General features: G+C 36.4%; 1 protein-coding gene across 4 annotated transcripts in view; it reads left to right on the forward strand.

Annotated features, from left to right (window-relative positions):
• ADGRB3 (adhesion G protein-coupled receptor B3) overlaps positions 1-12441 on the forward strand; it is a 717179-nt gene that overhangs the window by 513304 nt on the left and 191434 nt on the right. The gene's annotated exons all lie outside the window — the stretch shown is intronic.

Genomic DNA, 12441 nt, shown 5'->3' on the forward strand with positions numbered 1-12441 from the left:
TATTAAACATGTAGACATTTTAAGCCTCTATTGGAATCATTAACTCTGTGTTTTTCCTCCCTTTTAAGTTTGGCTAATAGCTAATTCTTATAAATTCTGTTTCTGTTCCGGGCCTCAAAGCAAGCCTACCTCCCCATTCCTACTGCCGTGCTGTAGACAAGACTTGAATGACAGGTGTATCATAATTCCCGCAGTGGTCTCCACTCTGGACTGCCTAATTCTTCCTCTCCCCACTCAAATCAGTCCTATGTATACACTACTGTTAGAACAACCTTTCTCAAACATTGTCCCTGATACCACTTCTCTGCTCAGAAACCTTCATAGTGGCTCAGCACTGACTACTTAACTAAATAAAAATACCTCATCCTGACAATCAAAAACCAAGTGTAACCTGCTAGATTTTCCAGTATTCTTGCCAGGTCTCCTCTCTCCAGCCTGTATTTGAAACATGCACGGTCTGTTATGTCTCACTTCCCTCAAGAACTGAAGAATCTGAGATTTCCCCTACTTGCAGTCTATTAAGTTAGCCCAGTGGCTTCATGGATGCTGGTAGATAGCATGAGATGAGACTCCTGGAACAGAGACAAAGGATAGTTTGTTATTCAATGCAAAAACAGGAGCCAGAGTATCAGCGTTTTTTGTGCCAGTTCTTCAAGTTCCACTTCACACAGGTTGACAGAAAGGGAGTGGGACAATACCAGTACTCACGGTGGGTTGTAAATGAACACTAAGCTTAGAAAAGTGGAATCTTCTATAATTAACAGGGAGAATTTCCATCCCTTGCTCTAAAGGGGTATACTATCTGTATCTTGGCATAGATTCTAGAAAAAAATGTCAGTCAGTGACTTGCTCCAAAGATGTGGAAAAAATGTGATAGACCTATGAATAATGATTCCCAACAACTCCCAGATTCTTCTTTCTGCCTAGAATGCCATCTTTTTCAGCTTTGTTTTATAAATAATCTATCAGCAAAGGCCATTTAAAACTATTTGCCTTGAAACTGCCGTCATGTAGCCAGAAACAGAGCTGCCCCCTCTTTTTTGAATGTCCATACCACTGTTTTTGTACTTGTTTACCTTATTCTTTTTTTTTTACTCTAGTACTTAAGTAAACTAGATTTTCTGTAGTCAAAACATTCATAATTTCTTATATTTAGAGACAATATCGCTTGACATTGTGTTTCCATTAATATCTGGAGGAGATATACAATAAACAAATTCTTCAATATCCAGTGATTCCAGTAGGAGGACTTTCATGGAAGATGTCTATCACAGAAATTGGCTCATGAGATTTCCTAATCTCTGTGCTCTTGGCTTGAAAATATGGAAAGAATCAAGTATTTGGCAGCAAGCAAGGACTAACAATGAAAAGATACACACAGATGCACACATAAGGCAGGAGGGATCTTAAAACAACATGTGTCAGAGTCATGAGTAATTCAGCATCTCTAAGCTACGACAATAGAGAAAAGTTGCAGAGTAGAGTTTGAAGAAGCGGCTAATAGTGGGAAGATAAGCATAGAGTTGCATATGGAAGCAGAAATCTACCTAAGGAATCTCAAGCTAAGATACTACTGCTGAGGAACCTAGCTGCCTTGGATTCTGAAGCACTGACCTTCAAGTTGGTATTTCAGTGATGTTCTTGGTGCTTCGCTATTTGGTTCTTCCTACTTGACCTGGGACTCTTCTTGTTTGCAAGTTATTTTCCCCCTTAGTCTTTCAAAACCACCATTATCCTCCACATTATTTTAGGCAACCAGAGTGAATCACTGCCCCTTACAATTGGAAGAGTCTAGCAAAGAAATTAATTGGATAGCACAAACCAGTAAGTAGTAGTATGCTAGGAAATGTTTAACAACGGACTCTTAGGAGGAAAAAAGACCGTAATTGGTAGTATTTGCCAATTTTGATGGCATAAATACTCCTACCATGACTTATTTCAAGCTACCAACATGTTTAAGAATAGTACAGAATCAGGAAAGTACATATGACTGGTTCTCTTGAGACTAAAATGACTCCAGCAAACTAGATTGAAAAACTAAAGCATACAGATCTTGTTCTTTTTTAAATCTTTCCTTTTAAAAGTCAGTGAACATGTTCTGAGTTATTACTTTAAAAATCTGATATTAGGCAGCCCCAGTGGCGCAGCGGTTTAGCGCCGCCTGCAGCCCAGGGTGTGATCCTGGAGACCCTGGGATCGAGTCCCACATCGGGCTCCCTGCATGGAGCCTGCTTCTCCCTCTGCCTGTGTCTCTGTCTCTCTCTCTAGCTGTGTCTCTATGAATAAATAAATAAAATCTTTAAAAAAAATAAAAATAAAAATAAAAAAATAAAAATCTGATATTAGATGGGGGGCAATGGCTGGCTCAGGCTGCAGAGCTTTCAACTTTTATGCGTTTTTTCAGAGAGGGAGCAGGGGAGGGGCAATAGAAGAGGGAGAGACTCTTAAGCAGGCCCCACCCCCAGCACATAGGGCTCCATCTCACAAATCCTGAGATCATGACCTGAGCTGAAATCGAGTCAAAGGCTTAACTAGCTGAACTATTCAGGTACCCTGAGCATGTGATTTGATCTCTGGGTTGTGAGTTCAAGCCCCATGTTGAGCAGAGCTAATTTAAAAAGAAAAAAATCTGATATTTCTATTACATGAATGTTTACCCTTTCCACCCCATCATTTTATACCACTTATAGGACATTTTAACTCCCCTGTAAAATATTATTATGTTTTTATTTTTCTCTCACCATATGTACCCTACTTTTGCCATAGTTTTGGTTAAATTTGAAATCACTTAGCACATTTTGAATTGTTACATTATAAAAACTGCTCGACTTTCAAATTGAAAGACTTCAAATGAAACAAGAAAACCCATAAGTACTTCAGAGCCTTAAAACTGTCCTACATTATACATGGTGATTTGAAATTATTGTGGTACTTTCCTTTTGGTTATAAGTACTTCTAAGTAGTGGGGAGTCTGAACTTACAAAGTAGAAAATAATTTAAAATTATTGGAGTGCTTCACATTTTTAGGAGACCTTCATTCTTTCAAATTGGAATTCCAATTTGCGAAGTGCTTCAGTAAGTTTAAATTGCTGAATGCAGTGGACTCAAGATTCTGGTACAGAGCTCTTTACCAAAGTACTTATTATACATTAAAATCATTCAGTAAATTCTAAGAGGACATGGCCAGATTATTAATTTATTTTTACCCTCAATCTGCAATTAAAAACTTAAAATGATATATGTGAAGAATAAAAGTAGATCCACATTTTAATCATAAATGTTAACTCATCTTTACATCTTGATTCCTCTATGATAAAGAAGTTCATATTAGACTTTCTGAAACACTATGTACTTGAAAAGATGTGCATGAAGATAAGTTTCATAGGTCTGAGTAAACTCATTTTTATGGAAAACATTCTAATATTATTTCTTGTGCCTTATGGAAAGGACAATACAAATAAATTATGACCTTAATCTTTTGTATATTATGGTAAGTTATTATGATATTAATTAGCACAGCAGGTTTATTCCAGTTGAAGTAAAAATAAATTTACAAAAGCTAATGTAGTAACTCTAGAAAATGTTAAAATATGTAGGCAAAAGAGTAAAGCTTTCTTTTTATCTTAATAAATCAAATAACAACGGAGGCTGGTGGCCATGACAGTTTATGTTTGCACATAAAGAAATGGATTCAACAATTTCAAAGCACTTCCACCTCCTTATAGCCTTAGCAAATCATGACTGAAGTCATGACTCTTTGTAGGTCCATCCATTACGAAGAAATGAGTGCCTGTCTGTTGGCTTCTAATGTCATTTCCATCACTTGGTACATATGTTTCCTAAATGCTATAAGAAACAAACAGATGAATCCCACATCTTTTATCCTATAACTTGGGGAGGGGGGTGTAGAAGTAAATTTCCTTCCCTCTAACCTAAATAAAACAAGTTATCACCATCATAGCTACTACCACTACCAACAAAATAAAGCGTAACAAACAAGAAACAAGAAAAAAGCAAGGTGGAATACATCACTAATCTGTATGTACATTAGTTGTACATAAAGTTTAGTAATTTTCTGTCATGGAATTTGCCATCCTAAAACATCCAAAATAAAATCCAAAAGCAGCATTATTTTTATTTTTAAAATTATAAACTAGTTTGACATTATCTCCCTGCTGGAGGAATTTGACCTTTTAAAATATTTTATCTTATTGGCTTCTTAAAAAAAAATGCATACACATCTGTGAAAAGAATAGAAGTTACTTTCATGTAAACTAGAAAAACAACTCCATAATGAAGGAAAAATGTTCTGAAAAAGTTCCTTGTTATCCTAAATACACAATTTTCATGGGGCATATTTGTTGGGGCAGAAAATAATATGCCCTAAAACTTACTTGATAATTACTTGATAATCATTTTTAAAATGTCTAATTTTAAAGTTTTAAATTACTATTCTTAATTTTTTTTTTTAAGTAGGCTTCACACCCAGTGTGGATCCCAACACAGGGCTCATACTCACAACCCTGAGAATGAAACCTGAGCTGAGATTGAGTCAGACCCTTAACTGACTGAGCCACCCAGGTTCCTCTTAAAGTTTTAAATTAGTTTTTTTTTTAATATTTTTATTTATTTATTCATGAGAGACACAGAGAGAGAGGCAGAGACACAGGCAGAGGGAGAAGCAGGCTCAATGCAGGGAGCCTGATGTGGGACTCAATCCCAGGTCTCCAGGACCAGGCACTGGACCGAAGGCAGCGCTAAACCGCTGAGCCACCCTAAATTAGTTTTTTTAAAGATTTTATTTATTTATTCATAAGAGACACACAGAAAGAGGCAGAGACACAGGCAGAGGGAGAAGCAGGCTCCATACAGGGAGCCTGATGTGGACTCAATCCCGGAACTCTGGGATCACGACCTGAGCCAAAGGCAGACGCTCAACTGCTGAGACACCCAGGTGTCCCTAAAGTTTTAAATTATTAAAATACAATGGACAGAAAAGTATGTTCTCTGTATGATGGGTTTTTTCTGGGGTTTGTTTTGTTTTGTTTTACTTTTTAATTAAGCACAGGAAGCCACCTACACATATACACACGTGGAATTAGACTTCACAAAGAATCTAATGTGTTACAGAGTTCACATCCTTACTTTATTTTACTTTTTAATATTACATAAATTATTTTATGATCTAAAATGGCATTAGCCAGTTTACAGGAAATGCTTCCTTAACATACAGAAAGTGACACATACAGAAGAACATAGGCAATAAGTGTGCCTTCACTTATAATGCCATTTTGAAAGCTAAATTTAATGAAAATACAAAAAGTTGTACTATACATATAGCCTCCCTCATCTAATATTGATAAAGTGCATAGGACCTGTCAAGAATAAAGACTGTAGCATGGGATCCCTGGGTGGCGCAGCGTTTGGCGCCTGCCTTTGGCCCAGGGCGCGATCCTGGAGACCCAGGATCGAATCCCACATCGGGCTCCCAGTCCATGGAGCTTGCTTCTCCCTCTGCCTGTGTCTCTGCCTCTCTCTCTCTCTGTGACTATGATAAATAAATAAAAATTAAAAAAAAAAAAAGACTGTGGCATGAAAACTCATCTTACAGATTTACAGACTTTTATTCACTGATACATTAAAAGGTTTGATGGTAGCTCCTTTAGCCACAGGACTGCTAAGAGAGTATATAAGCCCTTCCACACCTTTCATGAACGAAAAACTACTATATAACCCAAGCACCAGATTAGACCAGATCCAGGAACATTTTCAGCACAGAACAGAACATGGCATATTGGTATAAGGAGCAGGGTTTTCTTTCTTAGAATTTCTGCTTTCCTTTTATCTGCCACTATTCACACTGTATGCTCTCTGAATAGCAAAATGCTTTCTGAACTTTTAAAGGACCTCACTCATTTTTATCACTTCTTTTACAAGGAGCATATGTTGATCTTATTTCAGGAGGCTCTATTTAGGTTTCTATTCATGTAATTGAAGGAAATAAAATATGTGTATGTGTCTTATCTCTCAAAAGCAGAACCTACTTATCATTGACTTTTAAGTTGCAAAGAATACAAGATGACTTCTGTATGCTCTGAGAAGCAATTAGCATATTGTGGATTCCCAAATGTTAAATGACAGCCTTATACAAGAATCTGGCATCTGATGCATTTTGAATTTATATTTCCAATAAAATGTCTCTGTGTTAAGGAGTCTGTTTTTTAGTAGCAAACATACCAACTCAGAGTTCAAAAGGACCAAAGTAATGAAACTGAGTAAAAGAAGGGAAGTCAGAATTCTAGTTTTTAAAATACACTTGCTAAGTGTGAGTGTGTGTGTACATTTTTTAAAAAACAAAGTGATGCTATTACCAATCGCTTTGGCCCCTAATCCTATGGATACTCACAGCAAAATGTTCTTTAAGCAGACATGAAGCTGAATTGATTTGTCAATGTCCAAGTTCAGCTGTGAGATAATAATAATTAGAATGGTAAAAGTAACATTTGAAATGTGATTTTTTTCCCCTGAAATTAGAAGGGAGGAGTCAAAAACAATACTTATTTCTTCATAGGATTTATACTGCTTTGTGTTTTTGCAATGTGTGTGGCCTGTATGATAAGCAGGGGAATGGGACAAGGGAGTGTCATTTTCTCAAGAGAAAATGAAATCATTTTTGCCTTTAATATCGTTCTAGGTAATTTAAATAACAATTTTAAAACTAAAAACTAAAAAATATATCATATTTATCCATAATGTTGGATCTGAAGCCTTATGGGTCAGAGAAGTTTTTCACCGGATATGAGGCTTCGGGCAATAATAGCTGCTGTAATTTCTCTGAGACTGACTGGTGATCTACTAAAAGTATAGGAGAGCATATGTATAATGATTGTTTCTGACGGAACTAATTAACAATAACCTGTATTAGATCAGGTCTTTATTGAATGATATTTTTATCTTGAAAGGGAAATTATGTGACTCGTGTAACATTCAAATTCAGACAGTGATGTACCATCAATAGTAACTTCTTGTAGCACCATTCACATTAAGACTTATCATCCTCTTTGAAGTTGTTACCTGATGAGTTTTGTTTCCTGTAGCTTAGCCAATTTAAAAGCAGAATGAAAATTAGTTACTTCAGTTTCAGCACAAATCAAAGAGAGACGTTGTCTAGGCAAATGTTCTATATACAGGAACTTTGAAATTCTACATACAGGAACTTTGAAAAGCCCACCTTTGTATGAAGCTTCCACTGCTTCTGACAAAGGTGGTTCTTGAAAGGAGGAAGGCACAGTGAATGTGAAAGGGAGTCACAGCTAGATATACTGAATGAGCCAGCATTGGCTGGTCACCAAGTTCTGCTTCGTCCAGAGAGTCCTGAAATCAGCAAAAGTAAAAGGACCCGGAGGCTGTCAAGTCCCTTTAGTTTGGGGTCATTCAAGGAATGAACGATTTTGTGGCTTGTCTGAGTGATGACTAAGTTGGTGATAAACTAAGGATACTGGTTCTTTGCAGAAATGATGTTGAGGCGTGGTTTCTTTTTAAGAGGATTCTTTCTAAAATATTTGTATTTTCAGATAGCTAATAATGTATTTATTATCACCTTGATCTAAATGTGGTGGGAGAATGGAGTGATATTGTCATTTTAATAAAACTATGAGGTTGTTTTCTAAGGTTCAAAAAAATAAATATGTAAAATAATAATTACACAGGAAAAGGAATACTCTCCATATAATGCCTTTTGCTCTGGGAACTATTACCCAAGAAACATTTGAAGGGCATTTTTACTACATCTCGCTCCTGGAGTCTCTTTTTACTAGGTTACAATTCATGACTTTTCACAACTAATACAATTTTTTGGCCATTATATGTCCAAGGCTTTAATATTTAAAAACATAAACTCATTTTAAAATATCTATGTGTCTGAGATTAATCATTTAAATTTATCTTAATTACAACAGACACATTTGGGATGTGTATATCTGGATAAATCATTTGTCTCCATTTATCCTTATTGGAATGAACAAGTAACTGAAATTGAATTATGAATGCCTCTTCAGGGGATCCCTAGGTGGCTCAGCGGTTTAGCACCTGCCTTGAGCCCAGGGTGTGATCCTGGAGTCCCAGGATTGAGTCCCACATTGGACTCCCTGCATGGAGCCTGCTTCTCCCTCTGCCTGTGTCTCTGCCTCTCTCTCTCTCTCTCTCTGTCTCTCTCTCTCTGTGTGTGTGTCTTTCATGAATAAATAAATAAAATCTTTAAAAAAAAATGAAGTAAAAGATTTTAAAACTGAATAGAACAGGAAGTAGTTTCATGTTCTTGCTGCACATAGTCATTCTATGAAATGATATCCATTAAAATTAGCATCATTTCTTCTGGAACAGTCTGTGTACTATACAGTTCTATAGTTTGAGAATAACATTTGAATGTCAGAAATTTACAAATAATATTATTTTCTGCAGTGGAGTCAGAATTGAGACATGAATGGTTCATCAGTATTTGACCCTATACTTGGGTGTTAATTCCTATGGGAACTAGTCACCTAAAAATGATTATCTGTTCAAGTATATGTTGATGTTTGCATATGCACCAGCCCTTTCTGTCCCTAGAATTCTTACCACTGTTTATCCAAAGTGGTGCTGTTTCATATTAAAGATTTTGTAGCAACAGTGAAAGATTTCAGGATTTACTATTGACTCAGCACAAGAAGAGGCATAAAGACCTTTTATTGCTTTATTAGGAATGTTATTAATGTGACTGCAACTGGAGTTAACACATATTAATATTCACATTCATTTTGTGAAAAAGAATTCTGTCTGGTAAAAGTATCATTTAGTTCAATATTATTCTCCTTAGAGAATCTCTCAGAATTAAAATAGACACATCTATTATAATTTAGGCCAATTTTTGCTAAAGTGACTCAGCATTGACCTTAGATTGCTCATCAATAAAAGCCTAGTCTCTTTACTTTGTAAGATACATACAGCACATTGAATCTTGTTTACTAATAGCATCTAATCTTATTTTAGGAAAGAGAGATCCTTTACAGAACGGAACTATGACAATGTTTTGTATTTGTACAATGCTATTGAGTTTACAAAACACTTAATATACTTAATTCCATCTGATTCTCTCAACAAATATTGCTTCCCCCTTGGAAGTGAAATAGTAGTCTCTAGATATTAAGAATCTTATTTAAGATTATATGTAGTGGTGAATCTGAGACTGGAACCTGTGGCTTCTCACTCCTAGGTCAGTATTTTTTTCACTCCACCTTGCTGCATTGAAAGCAACAACATGCACTTACAGGACCACTGTGAGTGACTGTTCTTTATCTAAGTCTAGAAAAAGGAATTAGAAACTAGGTTGAGGGGAGTGAGGGAAGGACAGCTTGGTAGGCAAGATCCTGGTGATATAGCAGTCCTTAGCTTTAATCTTAGTCTTGTGGTTTTTGGCCTATCAGTTCTGTCATTTACAGTAGAAAATGATAAAATGGTTTTAAAACTTGGAGTCTTTCAGTGGTTTATCAACTGGTTTGTATGTGTAATGCTGACCTCTTTTTAGGAGATCTTACTTATAATTTGAAATACTTAACTTATATTTTACTTCATAGTCTTTTATTTATTAAACAAATTTTAGAGGGCCTATTATGTTCCACATTAAGGTAAGTAGGAGGGATACAACAGTGAACAATACAAAAACATTCCCTGCCCACTGAGAGCTTTTATTTACATGGATTTATCATACTTTTTCACTGCTGACTACAACATTTTGCTACAAATACAGTTATTTGGGGGAGGAAGCATATGCTTGGGTAAGTTACTATTTTCCTAGAATTTTTGGAGGAAACTGATATTGATGGTTATTCCTTTCCTTATATTTCAGTATCATGAGTTCAAATCATCAAGTTACCTTAAACCAGATTCTTTCTACTTTTAAATCAAGACTTCAATTTACTCTCTGAGATTCTTGTGTGAGATAGTCTGCCATATTTTCATCAAGCTCCCACCCCATCCACAGCCAATTATGCTCTCCAGGTCTTGTCATGTCTTCCTCTGACTCAGCATTCCATCTTCTGCTGGCTCCTCTCTTCTCAGAGCTAGGCAGGCAGGCCATGTGGTCACCTCACTAGATTGCAGGTACTTGCCACCATGAAAAAATACTTGAAATAAAAGCTATATTCTGTGATTTATTTAGTCCTCTGCATTTGTTGTCTCAATGAGAAAGGATTTTGTGAAGGGAAATAACATCCATTACTGAATACAGATGTGCTTCATTCAGTATCTATACATTTTCTCAGGCCTCTCTTCTCAGCTCAGTCTTATACAAAATCAGGGAAGGAAAAGAGAAAGAGAGAGAATGTGTGTGTGTGTGTGTGTGTGTGTGTGTGTGTGAACACTGGAGACATCAAGATGCTTAGGACTAAGAGAAATAGAGTTAGTTCACCTTTCCTGACACCATGACCCAATAGTAGAACACACTACAGAAGGAGCATCATGGCATAGAAAGAACATGGCATGTGTAGTCAGAGCATGAGCACCTGAGCTCTGCCACTGACTAGCTGTCTGATCTTTGCAAAACTATTTAACACTCTGAATCTTAATGTTCTTACCTACAGAGCAAAATACTAACCTACTTTGAATATGTCAGAGGATTGCCCTATGAATTACAGGACAAGAAGTGCCATGTGAACTCTGAAATATAGCATCTATTAAGATGACATTGTTTCAGGAGTTGACCCATGGGAAGCCCAAGTCCAGTCTCCTAGGGGGAAAAAAATAGAGCCAGGAAAATTGATGAAGCTCTTGTTCATTCCAGTACCTGATACATGGTACTCATTTTCCTTTTTCCAATTACCATTTTTCCTCCATCCTTCTTCTCCATCCACTGTGTGCATTTTCATTTCCATAATGTTCCTTCTCCCTGTCTTTCTCATCCTTATTGCTTCTCTTTGTAAACTATTAAGTTCCATTTTGAAATTTCTCTTTCTTACTTTTCCATTTACCACAGGAGTTGCCATAAATTTCCAAGACAAAATAAGCTTGGATTCATTTTAATTTTTTAAAAAGGTAAGGTGTATGACAGATGGTGAAGGAAATGGGAAAGAAACTTACTCAAAATCAGAGAACTATGGGAGACAGCATCTCTAGATAGACTGGGATGGAAGTACATGGTGTTTTATTGAACTGGGCCTTAGACAGCAGTTAATACAGTGTTCCATGCTTCTCAGGGGGCTTATATATGTCAAGTGATGCTGATACTGACTGGGCTAGACCATTATGGAGAAGGCTTTTATCTCTGAGGCTGGATGCTATAACTAGCTCCTCTACAGGTTTTCCAGAAGCTTGGTAGAATTTTTTAATGTCTTTCTAATTCCTTCCTGACAAAGGCATAGTTTGGCAGCTTAAGGTAAATAGGTGAATTAGCCCTGAGTTCCATTCTCTGTTGCCCAAAAGATTTTTTTTTTTTTTCAAAAGATTTTTTTGTTGTATGAGAATGAATCTGAATGTTAGATGCATTGGCTTCTAGACCTGGTTGTGCTATTTATGAGTCATATGATTGTAATCAAATCACTTACTCTCTAAACATTGCTAGAGAGATTTTGATGCTCAGAAATAGAGTTTTATATTATTAGAACCTATAGTGCTTGTTGTTTGAGTGGAGTTTCTGGGTCTACACAGCCTGGCCTTGAGATCAAATCTATACTTGTTGGCTGTGTGGACTTGGGCACTTAGTATCTCTTACCTCATTTCAGCAAAGTATAATAGTAGATTATGAGATGTTAATATGCTAATACATTGTAAAGAGCTGAGAGCAATGCCTGGCATTTGGCAGGTACTCAGTAAATATTAGTTGCTAGTGTTTTTCATTTATTAAGTAGACAAATGGCTAGATTTCATGGTCAGATATGGGGGGGTGTTTTTAGATAAGTTAGAGTTGGCAGACACATTGGTACCACTGTGTTTGAGTGGTAATGGATCTGGAGAGAAAGACAGAAAGATACCCCATATATCCTAGAAGTTAACAGACAAGCCTTCCCATGCGTACCTACTTTTTACTGGATCCTTGTTGGAAAAATTGGACTTGAATCCTTTCAGTATTCGGAGTTTCATTAATGGAAATATTTCCAAGCTGTACAAATTGCAGAAGGTACTCTAAAGTTTAAGAGATTGACTGGATCTTCATTGTGCATGAAGCATTTGGAAGCCCTAATTTTACTCATTATTCTGCTACTCTTCTATCCACACGTTCTCCTAACTTCCTGTCAGGGAGGTTAAGGTTTCATTTATTATTTTTACATTTGAATAAACCAATACACGAAGAGCCTTTATATATACAAGACCAGACAACACCAGACTGAGCAGAGTACTAGCTGTATTCGCAGTCCCTTTTTCTCTCCCTGGCTTATACTGTCTTTCTAAAACATCAATTTAAATAAACTT

This window comes from Canis lupus, chromosome 12 (assembly GCF_003254725.2).
Source record: "Canis lupus dingo isolate Sandy chromosome 12, ASM325472v2, whole genome shotgun sequence".
Lineage (NCBI taxonomy): Eukaryota > Metazoa > Chordata > Mammalia > Carnivora > Canidae > Canis > Canis lupus.